Source organism: Leopardus geoffroyi, chromosome A1 (assembly GCF_018350155.1).
Source record: "Leopardus geoffroyi isolate Oge1 chromosome A1, O.geoffroyi_Oge1_pat1.0, whole genome shotgun sequence".
Classification (NCBI taxonomy): Eukaryota; Metazoa; Chordata; class Mammalia; order Carnivora; family Felidae; genus Leopardus; species Leopardus geoffroyi.
This window is the reverse complement of record NC_059326.1, coordinates 22,049,039-22,062,293: the sequence shown is the minus strand read 5'-3', so window position 1 is coordinate 22,062,293 and position 13,255 is coordinate 22,049,039. Positions and strand designations below refer to the sequence as shown.

At 35.6% G+C, this 13,255-nt stretch overlaps 1 protein-coding gene across 14 annotated transcripts in view; it reads right to left on the bottom strand.

Moving 5' to 3' along the window:
- The window catches only part of CAB39L (calcium binding protein 39 like), a 131,630-nt gene that overhangs the window by 90,042 nt on the left and 28,333 nt on the right, over nt 1-13,255 (bottom strand). For 3 of the 14 annotated variants that reach the window (XM_045475611.1, XM_045475648.1, XM_045475658.1), the window contains one exon: nt 6,357-6,556. The exons of 10 other annotated variants lie outside the window; for them this stretch is intronic. The gene's annotated coding sequence lies outside the window, so the exon portion shown is untranslated. Of the gene's footprint in view, nt 1-6,356; nt 6,784-13,255 lie in introns of those variants that run through there. One more of the 14 variants, XM_045475638.1, reaches the window with a different exon arrangement.

The following is a 13,255-nucleotide window of genomic DNA, read 5'->3' as shown; positions in this document are numbered from 1 at the left end:
AAACCTACAGAGTTCTGAAAGTCTATAACTTCTTAACTGAATCTCTAGCAAACATATTTGTGTGTGAAACGATTGTGTATGCTTACTAAAAATCGTATGAGACGAGACGGAATCAAACCCACAAGGGTTCAACAAAATAAATGCAAAAATCAGAAATAATTTTTGAAAGGAAGCTTTGTTATTGTTGGTAGGACATGTGGGAGGGTAAGAATCTACAATTATAATTAATTCATACAGGAATAAAGATAAATAAGAATTCAAGTTAAAAAGGAAACCACCCCAAAAATCTCCAAGAAGAGAGAGATGGAAATAGCAACAATAGAAGCAGAAATAACTGAATCAGAAAAGTAAAAGAAAAAGAAAATCTCTGGTAGCTATTTGGTCCCTGTTTCTCCTGGTGATAGACCGGTCTGCTCTACTTCCCACCCCACCCTACCCAAAGGGCAGAACATGACCCAGGCGTGGCCAAAATATTCCTTCCACTGCCTTGGCTACAGCAGTTGGCTCACAAGTGGATTGTGACACCATTAAGCTAATCAAAATGCTTCAACAGCACTTTTCCCCTTAGATATCTTATTTATTTTTTTTAATAATTTTTTTGAGTTTATTTTATTTATTTTGAGAGACAGAGAAAACACAGGAGCAGCAGAGAGAGATAGAAAGAGAGGGAGAGAGAAAGAATCCCAAGCAGGTTCCACACTTTCATGCAGGGCCCGATGCGGGGTTCAAACTCACAAACCATAAGATAATGAACTGAGCCAAAATCAAGAGTTGGAGGCTTAACCAACTGATTCACCCAGATGCCCCTTACCTTAGATACTTTAATTTAATTTGGTTTAGATAAAATATTTGGGGCATATAGAAGAAGAAATAGAAAACAATGTAACCAGTTCCTGTATATTTACCACCCAGCTTAAAAAATACAAAACAACTTAAACAACCCCCTTGGTACATCTCCCTGATCCCATTCCCCTTCAGGTCACACTGATGGGAATATTACTTGGACAGTAATTTGGCAGTATGGATCTAGAACTCTTAAATGTTCACAACCTCTGATTTACTTCTGTTTCTGGAAATCTATGTTAGCAAGATAAACTAAGGGTTTTCTCTGAGACATTATTAAAACCATTTTAACATCTCTGAAATTGAGGTGTTTTTTACAACTGAGGAAACTTTACCCTAAATAGTAGGTTGTTTTCCTTCTTTTTTAATGGTATATAAAGTATATGACTTATAACCAATGGCTTCTTAGATTTGATGAAATGCAGTACATTGTATGGCTATGAAAATGTTTGCAAAGAATGTGAAATAAAATGGAAATGTTAAAAACAGCATTCCATATAATGGAACTGTTTAAAAGCAAACAAAACACAAATACACAAAACATACACATAGAAAAAATAATTTACAAAAGTTAATGGTGATGGTTTCTGGGTAGTCGGTTTATGTATGCTAAATTTTCCTTTTCCTTCAGATTTTGGGTTTTTTTCCCAAACTTTGTTTAACAGGCCATGCAAATGCTCTTATAATGGAAACATCTTCTCGTAAATGATATTTTTCAATAACTGAACAACTAACTGTGTTTTAAGGTTCAAACTGTGGAATATCTGGTCACCATGTCTTTTCAAAGCATTAGTCAAACAAATATGATTTCTGTTACTTTGGCTATGAAATTTTCATAAAGAGTAGAACTTGGCTCAGATTCTGGAGAGAAAGCCAAAAAAAATTACTCAGCTCTACTCCCAGAGAACTCAGGCCGTGTAGACTTTGTAGTAGATTTTGGCAGCATTCCCTTTTCTGATACGTAGTAAAATGCTTCATATCCCTAACTTACATGTGAGTGTTATTAAAGGTGGCCCCGAGTCAATCACTCGAGTGAGTCATCTGAACATGTTCAGTGATATAAGTGGAGAGGAGTGTTTATAGGGGAATGAGAAGAGGAAGCGAGGAGAAAAGGTCATTTGGGACATTCAATTTCCTTGTTTTTTATTCCTTAAAATATTTAAAGGGGAATAAATGTCTATCTGTAGGGGCTAATGAGCATTTCCAGGCCTTTATGTTTAACCTCCAATTATACTGTTCAAAAATAGTTCAAAGGTTTCCCGTAAAAGTTTAAGGAAGTGAGAAATTCATCTCTGAAGCCAAGAAAAATCTCAAGATTTCCATAGATAAAAACATAAAAAGTAACCAAACTTCTAACTTAGTGGTTATATATCTTCCTAACTTCATGTACTAATTCTATTTTTAAATCATTTTATTTAATTTAAATTATTCACTGAAAGAAAGCCAACTCAAAAATGAGCCTTCTTTCCTTTCACATGTTTATTTTACAATCAACAATGAGTGAGAGAGGAACATTTCCAAAATTCTTTCTTAGAGCTTGCTAATTTAAACTTAAGGCATAATTACCTTCTCTTAAACTAAAAAAAAATTCAACAAACTTAGCCCCACATTTAAAAAAAAAAAACCACAAAAGTTCAGTAATGAGCATTCTTTTATCTGTATTGCAAATAGAACTCACAGACATGATATGATCAAAGTGCATCTATGGCAGATAATTGGGCTAGTAAGATTCATTTTTTTTAATGTATATACATGAGTATATACATCTGTCAATATTCATCGAACTGTTCTCTTTAAATGGGTAAATTTGACTTAATGTATATTTAAAAAATTTTTAAGTATTCCCAATGGTTCTGCTGTATTTGTCATATCCAAGTAGTCCCCTTTCCCCTCATCGACAAAGTCATAATTTAGAAGTGCCTTCACAGAGATAATAAATTACAAAGCATATCATTCTAGTTATGCATATTATGACACCAAATCCATTATAGAGCATATGATATATTTCAAAGTGTTTTCCAATCAATGGCTTCTTTAATGATTCTATTTTAAAATACATATGTTAAATGTAATTAGGCACTACAATTAAATTTTTCACTTGAAAACCTATAGAAATGAGTGAAACTGTAGGCAATAGAGTATAAATAAGGACTTTGACTGATCATTCTTTTTCTCAGTTCAAAATGACTAAGAATGATTTTGTTTTTATAAGTTTTATTAACAGAGTTTAGGAGAGAGCTTTTCTAAAAGTGGGCAATTTACACAGAAATGGAAAACTTGTGAGAAGTTTCTTATGCATCCTCATTCATCTGGAAGCCTTGGTCAGACTTGCATCAGAATAAAAACTCTTTTTTAAGAGAAACCCATGTCCTTGAGAACTGTTCCTTAATTCTAGTGTACTGTAACCAGTGAAATAATTTTAAAAACACAATTAGTACATGAAGGTAGGAAGACACACATCAGCTAATGTATTTGTTATTACAAATAATAACCTACTAGACTACTATTCCAGGAAAAACAACCAGTAACTTCATTCATTAGGTTTATAGCGATGTTTCTGTTGACAGATCCAGGCATTTGTCAGAGCTAAAATTTTCTACATTTATTACTGATTAATGACTGTCAATGAATGAGAATATTATATTAGAATTTCATAATCTCAACTTATAGCGGAGGTCTGAAGCTAGGTCCGTATTCTCAAAAACTAGTACCTGTATTCAAAGCATCAGATCTCACTGAAATTCACAAATGGTTATTCTTTACAACAGAATTATCAAGGGAAACTCAAAATTGACTTTTTTTTAGTCTTTCCTGTAAGCACATACATATTATACATAACAATCATCAAGTTTTGGTTAGATATTGTTATTATTAAGACAAGGTTTATAGTTTTTGAAATAGAACAAAGAAAGTATTTCTTGATCAAATGGAAAAGTTGTTCTACCACTGAAAGTCATCTAAGTGCAATCTGCATTCACCGTGTTGTTTATTTTATTATATGTGTTTATTACATTGCCAACTTTTAAATTTCGTACTACAGCACTTTAGAGAAACTCTTAAGACCAGTGTCACTAAACTTAATTTAGATAGACCTAATTTGAGTTTTCCTAATAGGCCACATTTCTTCATGAGTCCTGGTACACTTATGCAAATACATAAAGGTGACACCTTACCTTAGAATGTCCCATGTACTCGAGATACCAAGCTTGTAAACTGCCTCCCCCATCACCATCCCTACTCATTCAGGGCTGCCACTAAGTTATACCAAGGTCTTCCCTTTTTCTCAGAATAGTTAGGCCTATTCTGTACTAATATTGCTTTGTGTCTCACAATTCAATGATTCTTATCAGGCCATATCTTTCTCATAATGAAAACCATGCGCCCCTAAACCCCTTTCCTTTTTTGGGTATCTTGGAAAAATTCGTCAGTTCCATTTCTGTGAACCAAAGAAAAAGTTTAGGCCTCATCTAGTAACTACTTATTAGGTATCTACTTATGTGCCACTGAGCTAGACTGTAGAAATGGGTGATAAGGATAAAAGCAATGGCTAGAAATATGCCTATGGCAAGGGAAACAAAAATCACTAATCTTACCATGGGATAAGGTCTCATAAAGGGAATGCAATCAACCATGGAAGCTCTCAAAAGTACCTAGAAATCCTATTTATAAGCATCTTTCCCAAAACCCATTCATCTCATTAAATTTGCTTTTCTTCAAGCATTAATATCTAAGATAAATAAAAATAATGTCTTATTCAATAGAATTGTTTTTACATTTATTTTCATTACTAGACTTGCTTTTCCAGTATTTTTCAGGGTGGCAATGGTTTTTCTGTACTGTGACTGTAATATGTTCTCAGGTTATAATAAAAGTCAATCATTTATTGAATTATTTTCCAGGGAAGATGGGTCCCAAATTCCCAACAACCCATTCACAATAAACTTCTGAAGTACAAAATATTTGTAAACTGAGAATGACTTAATCTTTATTGTTATATTTACATTCCTATGGGCTTAAGAAATGGTGCCACCACCAAGGTAATACCAATGACTTACTAGCTTAAAATAAAAAATTATTCTGACAATTGTGAAGCTGTATGCAAACCTTCCACTGGTCTAAGAAGGACCGAGTATGGGAACTTCAGTAAAGAAGAAAAGGTGGTTTGTGATATTATCTTTATTTTATTTACTTTTGACTTTAAGTGCAAGATACTGGTCCAGAAAAGGTTTTCCAAGATCAGCTGAGTTTCTTCTTATACATGGGTCAAAGGCATTAAAAAGAAAGAAAGGAAGAAAGAAAGAAAGAAAGAAAGAAAGAAAGAAAGAAAGAAAGAAAGAAAGAAACCACAAAACAAAACCTGTTATACAGGCTTCTGCACACATAGAGGAAATGCACCACTTTATATATTATGTCTAGGGTATAAACCCTTTTGATATGTTTACTGACACTCTATTGAAGTTTTCATTTCAGCTAAGTTGTTCTGCCTTAAAGGACTCACTTGAATCACTAAGGACATATTTTTTGATGCTGGCAGAGAGGAAATTAGAAACTTTGCCTAGAATGGTGCACCTCTATGCAATGACTCACTTTAGCAGCTAACAATGTATATTTCCTTCCTCCCACAGAAGAATGATTACGTGTCTTCCACTGATGCCTTTAAAAAGACATATAAAAAATGAGGATACAATCTCCTATGTTAAGGTTGTACAATTAAAGTTTTTCTTGGAATGTAAATACATATTTTATGAGTTTATTTTTTCTTTTTTCTGCTGTATTGCTTGTATATATATATGCATTTGGCTATAACAGTTCTTCAGCAGAACAAAAATATTATGTGAGAGCTTGGTATCAGCTATAAGAAAATAACTGTTTTGATCCTTAATTTGAAATCCATGTGCATCCATTTTGTATCAAATGGTAAATTTGATATGTACGTTGTCTAATTTTTACATTCATTACAGAATTTGGGGAAAAAATCATGTGTCACTTATTGGATCTAACAGAAGCATTCAATATTTAAATTGTATGTCCTTGTAAATAATGGTATCATTAACACTTCCACTGGGATTATGAGAGAAGGGTGTAATTTATAATAATTGAAGATACCAAACATCACATTGATAATTTTAAATTTAGTGACAATACACAGAAAGAGGTAACTCCTGAATTTTTATGCAGTTGAAAAAGAAACATGAAAAGTGGTATACTGCCACTATTTTATTTTTGGTAACCCTCTGTAAATAAAAACCCATTTCCAAAATAAGATATTCCATGGACACAGAATAGTTGGTAATGGTTCAAGTGCCTTAGGCAACAGAGAAGTATTGTTTTGTAGTTGCTGTTTTTTTAAACCTCTCCTAGTAACAGCAGTTCATCATGCACAAAGAAACAAGGTAACAACACAATTTAAAATGAATGTATAAGCAATAACTGTAAAACCTTTACTAAAACTAAAGTTTACCATATTAATTCCATTTCTATGAACTAGTATAGATAACCTGGCTGATACTCACCAAATGTTACAGAAATGTCCAGGCTTGTCTAAGCAACAAAAAGTAGACACATGGTGAGGTGCTGAAGACAGCTCTCTCTTGGGCTCAAAGCACTTTACATGAAGTAGCTTTATCTTCCATTTAATAGAGGGTGCCTCCTATTACCAAAGCGCTGCAGAGAAAAGAGTTTCCACAATCCCGTCTTGACTTTCTCTCTCTCTCTTTGAAGAGTAACAGTTACCACCGGAAAACGTTAGCAGAAAATGATCACTTGAACACTCACACAGGGCAGCTGTAAATTTCCACTCTCTTTGCTTGCTCTCAGATTCCAAGCCTCGCTTGTCTCTTAATCTGTCACAGGCAGTTCTGTTTCTGGTCAGACCAGCTTGCTTCTGCTTTCTCCTCTCCCTTTCAAATGCACTCTTTTAGATACATACCACACAGTAACAGCTCCCTCTTTTTCTTCCTCCCTCCCAACTGTGCGTCACAAGAATGTGTGTAAAGCAATTAAAGCTGAGGCAAATTTAAATCTTGCTCCCTCCTCCCAAAACAGTCTAGGGATAAACAAAGTATTTTTCTCATCCCATCTTTTCCCTTTAAAGTCCTATAGTCGTTCATGTATGGGGTTCTGTCCACAGATTAAACTGGCCTGACAATGTTGTTTAAAAATGTTTCTAACAAAGGTGTGTTGACAGTGATAATAACAGATTCATCTGTTAATATGTTAGCTTCTCAGGGAAGATGCTGATTCCTAATCATAATAAAAATGTAGCAAGGAAATACTCAAGTATTATGAATTTAATCTTCAGATTTTATTTTTTATTTTTTTTAACGTTTATTTATTTTTGGGACAGAGAGAGACAGAGCATGAACGGGGGAGGGGCAGAGAGAGAGGGAGACACAGAAACGGAAGCAGGCTCCAGGCTCTGAGCCATCAGCCCAGAGCCTGACGTGGGGCTCGAACTCACGGACCGCGAGATTGTGACCTGAGCTGAAGTCGGCCGCTTAACTGACTGAGCCACCCAGGCGCCCCAATCTTCAGATTTTAAAAAGCAAGGAAGATTTTAGAATTAGTATTCATAATTTAATTTTAAGTGTAATTTTGTGGAAGTTTACTGTATTTTATTTTTTTTTATTAAAAAAAATTTTTTTTAACGTTTATTTATTTTTGAGACAGAGAGAGACAGAGCATGAACGGGGGAGGGTCAGAGAGAGAGGGAGACAGACACAGAATCAGAAGCAGGCTCCAGGCTCTGAGCCATCAGCCCAGAGCCCGATGCGGGGCTCGAACTCACGGACCGTGAGATCGTGACCTGAGCCGAAGTCGGACGCTTAACCGATGGAGCCACCCAGGCGCCCCTACTGTATTTTAAAATATGGCATATTTTGAAATTTAGAAACAACATTTGTAGTTACAAAAGGGAAAATTACAAAGAACACAGAAACATAGACCCTGAAAATATTAAGTAGAACAGCTTATACTACTTTTGTGTAAACCAAATACAATTACTTTGTTTAGAAGCCCCCGTCCCTCCACATATACATACACAAACACTGCTCAGGATGATTAATATCTCTTCAATGAGAATTTATAAGGCTAAAGACTATTATAATACCACTTTTTCATTATTACACATGTAGATTTATAAGGTAAAATACCTTAAAATTATGGATCTCTCTGCAAAAATTGAGAATGAAGAATTAAGTAGAAAACTGAGTGGAATCGCTGGTGACAGGCTTAGACAACATTTGTAGGATTCTTTGGAATTAAAGAGGCAATGTACTCAGCTTGGAATACATGCTGGCCTTGAGAGAATGCCAGTCAGGGCCTGCTTTGGAGTTTTCTCTTCTAGTTCCTCAGTCCCAAAGACTTTCAGGTTCCGTCTCCCAGTTTATATTTCCAATCAAAATTCTCGGGCTCCTCTTCTTTTTTTATTTTATTTTTATTTTATTTTTAATGTTTATTTATTTTGGTGGGGGAGGGTGGGGCAGAGAGAGAGGGAGACACAGAATCAGAAACAGGTTGTGCTGAGAACTCAGAGCCTCACACGGGGCTCAAACTCACAAACCATGAAATCATGACCTGAGCTGAAGTCGGGTTGAACACTCAACCGACTGAGACACCCAGGTACCCCTAGGGCTCCTCTTCTGATGACAGACCTCTCAAATACAGAACTGACAATAGTCAGTAGACCTACTGTATTTTAATCTTAGTCTCTGCAGAACTAAAGCATCCCTAAGAATATGAGCTTAAATAAAGTGCAAAGCAAAAATCTACAGGGACACTTGGGTGCCTCGGTCACTTAAGCATCCAACTCGATTTCAGCTCAGGTCATGATCTCACGGTTCTTCGGATTAAGCCCCGTGGCAGTCTCTGCACTGAGAGTGTGGAGCATGCTTGGGATTCTTGCTCTCCCCATCTCTCTACCCCTCCCCCTGCCAAAAATAAATAAATAAACATTTTTAAAACATTATTAAAACATTTTTTAAATCTGTAAATAGATTAAATTGTTTATTACCCTTAAGAAAAAAGCAAATAAAGCTTGGCTTTATTTCTTAATCTACATATCATATGTTTAATAAATATACCCTAATATACATATATTTGTATTCTAAAATATGTATTTCTTAAGGTGGTTCATTTAAAGTAGACTTTTATTTTTTTATTTTTTTTAATTTTTTTTTTTCAACGTTTATTTATTTTTGGGACAGAGAGAGACAGAGCAGGAACGGGGGAGGGGCAGAGAGAGAGGGAGACACAGAATCGGAAACAGGCTCCAGGCTCCGAGCCATCAGCCCAGAGCCTGACGCGGGGCTCGAACTCACGGACCGCGAGATCGTGACCTGGCTGAAGTCGGACGCTTAACCGACTGCGCCACCCAGGCGCCCCTAAAGTAGACTTTTAAACTTAAATATATTATAATGTAATTTGGTTCTTAACACCTAAGAAATAGGCACCAAAGACGACTAGAAATTAGTCTGTCAATTATTCCTTTAATTTGTAGTTTTGTAAAACATAGAGTTTTATTCCCTACTTTTAAAAAATGTTAAATGGAGGGGTGCCTGCGTGGCTCAGTCATTTGAGCGTCCAACTCTTAATTTCAGTTGAGGTCATGATCCCAGGGTCTTGGGATCGAGCCCTGTGTCAGCCTCCATGCTGAGCACAGTACCTGCTTAAGATTCTCTCTCTCTCCCCTCCACCTGCACTCTCTCTCTAAAAAATAAAAATAAATAAAGTGTTAAATGGATATTATCACTAAAGGGTATTAAGTGCCTTGTATCTTCCTGAGTCCAAGATTATACTCAAAAAGTTCTGGTATACCTGAAGATATTCAGAATTTGTAAGGATGGTGCTTAGAATAACTACGAGGTAAAATTTTTTTAAGTCATTTTAGCACTGAGAGACATTGTATCAATCTATGATTCTAAGGCGCAAAATAAAGACAAGGTATTTAAAGTATATAGTAAGACTGACTACATATGATTATATATGTGTTTACATTTGATTCCTACCAAACACCATTTTTTAAAATGCACACAAAGAAATCACAAAAAGTGGCCATATATTAAGTCACAAAAAAAGGCAATAAATTTCCAAAGGAAAAATGGTACAACTTCATTCTCTGAAAACAAGATGATAAAAGTAAGTTATTTAAAAAAATTTTAACAGATAAGCAAATATTCTTTAACTAATCCTATTAATACTTGAAAAAAATTTTAAGTACATTCTTCTAGGGTGCCTGGGTGACTCAATAGGTTAAGTGTCTGACTTGGACTCAGATCATGATCTCGTGGTTCATGAGTTTGAACCCTGCATCAGGCTCCATGCTGATAGCTCAGAGCCTGGAGCCTGCTTCAGATTCTGTGTCTCCCTCTCTCTCTGTCCCTCTCTTGATTGCACTCTGTCTCTCTCTCTCTCTCTCTCTCTCTCTCTCTCTCAAAAATAAAAGTTTAAAAAATTTTTCTTAAAGTACAGTCTTCTAAAAATTATTTGAACAGAGTAATTAAAAAGTACAATTACAGTGACTTTTGTTTCAGGATATGATGAAGTAACAGGGACTGAATTTACTCTTGTCTTACATAACTTAAAAACTGGGCAAAATATATAAACCAACGGTTTTTAGACACTGGGCACCAGGCAGCTCAGCCCAGTAATCCCTGAGAGAAGGGAAACAAACAAGGTAATAGCCCCAGGCAGCAGAACAGGAAGGGGAACCCAAACAGAGCATGGCAGTCTCCCTGAGTTAAAGAGACAAGGGTTGAGAATTCAAGAAGGCCAATGTGCCTAAAATCACAGGGCAGAATACCAGAGAGGAGAGAGTTGCAAAGACAGTCCCAGATATCTGCAGAGGATTCTCTTCAGATCTTCATCTGAGAACTGATCAGCACGTCTGTGAGAAAACTCTCCAAGGCCAAGAGATGAACCAATGGAAAGAATCAGGCTGAAGAATTCCCAGTATTCACACAGGGCTGGAAATAGTTCCTGTTCCCAACAGCCAGAATGAAGAAATCTCATAATATATGGAAAGTTGGGTTGAATATTCTGAAGGATACTGCCTTGGCAGTGAGACCAAATTTGCCCTAGATTAAAAGTTGTTCTGGTGCTTCCTTATAGAGCTTACAAGAAGGTAAGTTCTGAAAGGTTAAAATTCTTTCCAAATAAATTAACTGCATCCTTGAGTAGATTCAAAATATTTAAGGGAATTTTTAGACATGTAGCACACAGCATACAATTTATGTCTGGCACCCAGTCAAAAATTACTAGGCATGCAAAAAACCAGGAAAATACAATACGGCTTTAAAATCTTAAGTAATAATTAAGGTACTACTATGAGTTAAGGTAATAATAGCAAATTTATTTGTTGAAAAGACTTTCTGTCCTTTTTAACTAGCTAACAAGGTATAGAGTGATCATTTGTAACATGCATGCAGTAATATACAGTTCTCCACTAACACTTTCTGCAAGAATTTGTCTTCACTGATGATCCTAACCTAAATCAATCATTTCATCAGGGGTTGAAAACTGGTCATTTAAAAAATTCTATTCTTCTTTCTGCTATATTGGCTGGCACTGTTTTGTAGGAAAGAGCTTCTCCTCAACTATATTTCTAATTGAAAAAGAATGATAATGGCTTAATTCTCTTCCTTTAATTACCAATTCTGAGAGTAAAACGCTGGTAACCTTCACTTCCAATGGTTGCAAATAAAAGATTGTTTTTGGTGAGGTAAGTCTTTCTCTTCTTTTGAATATCATTCAAAATCGTTCATAAATCTTTATATATTCAGTGCTTCAATAAATTACATGCATTAGTTTTTTTGATGCCATCCTTCTAGCTTGGTTTCCCAAAAAAGAAGAGTCTGAAGAAAAAGCCTTATGTAATATTAGTTTTAAAAGTAATCCAATCACAATAAGCAGGAGTGAGGGACAAGAGGAATAAAATAAAGGAGGGAGAGCCAATTATGACAATATGCATTATCAAGCTGGCCACCTATTTAATTTGTCAGACTGAACCTCTTAAGAGCCATATAAGCACATTTCAGGACCACCGCTAAGGTATGAGGAGAAAAGAGAAAGAATAAAATTTATTCACTGGCTTCATTTTCCATTGATTAAAGAAAGGCTTTCCCAAAAGAGCATTAACTGCCATACACTTGAGTTTGACTCCTCTGTACCCAGGGTGCATATGTGTGAGTCTTCCCTGTGGACACTGCAAAAAGCCAGGGGCTTGCAGAACAGCAGGAAATAGAGCTATGTATGGTTCCACCTACACTAGAGTTTGCACAGAGCTGAACTGAGACCAGTGAACCCTAGGGGATATGCAATGATATAGAAGAGGTATTTATAATAAGTGTGCAAATTTCCCCAAATATGTCCAGTGGAAGCCACTTCAAGATACCTCCTGCATACTTTTGATACAATTCCATTACTCCTCAAATTTTTATTGCTTTCTAGTTCACCAGAATGTCCCAGCCTCACTTTGTATTTACTCTGTCACAGATCTGGAATGAGCCATTTCTCCAGGGAGCTCCAGTGTTTTTAGCCAAGTTTGGGTACCAGGCATACTCATTGCTACCGGGATGTCACTGCTTCTAGATTCTTCAGTGATCAAAGTTAGGAAATACATTTTAAAAAATATCATTAGTTTATATCTAACATTACGGAGTTTCAACTCTACTTTTTAAATTTTATATTTGTCTTCTCTTACATAAAAATCTTAGTTCAAAACACATTAACATAATGATGTGGTTATCTTTCAATATACCTAACATAGATTCAAAATAACATTATCAAATTTCTAACAATAAAACTAATAAGTGAAGTTTAAATAATTCTTTGCAGGAGCGCCTGAGTGGCTCAATAGGTTAAGCGTCCAACACTTGTTTTCAGCTCAGGTCATGATCTCACAGTGGTTTGTGAGTTTGAGTTCAGCGTTGGGCTCCACATGGATCCTACTTGAGATTCTCTCTCTCCCTCGCTCTCTGCCCCTCCCCTGCTCATTCTTTTCTCTCTCTCTCTCCCCCCAAATAAATAAACTTTAAAAAATAAAAAATCAATTTTTCTCAGCTTCTTTTTAATCTCTTATGTTTACTTATTGAGAGAGACAGAGAGAGAGAGAGCAAGCTGGGGAGGAGGAGAGAGAGAGGGGGAGAGAGAATCCCAAGCAGGCTCTACACTGACAGTGCAGAGCCTGATGCAGGGCTCAATCTCAAGAACTGTGAGATGATGACCTGAGCTGAAATCAAGAGTTAGATGCTTAACCAACTGAGCCATTTATTATATAAATTATATAAATTAATATAAATTATATAATTATATAAATTAACTTATAATTTAACTTGTAATGTACTTTTAAGCATATACAACTACCATTATATTAGAGAGTTCCAATGTCAAAATGTTGGATTAGTTTACCTGATAC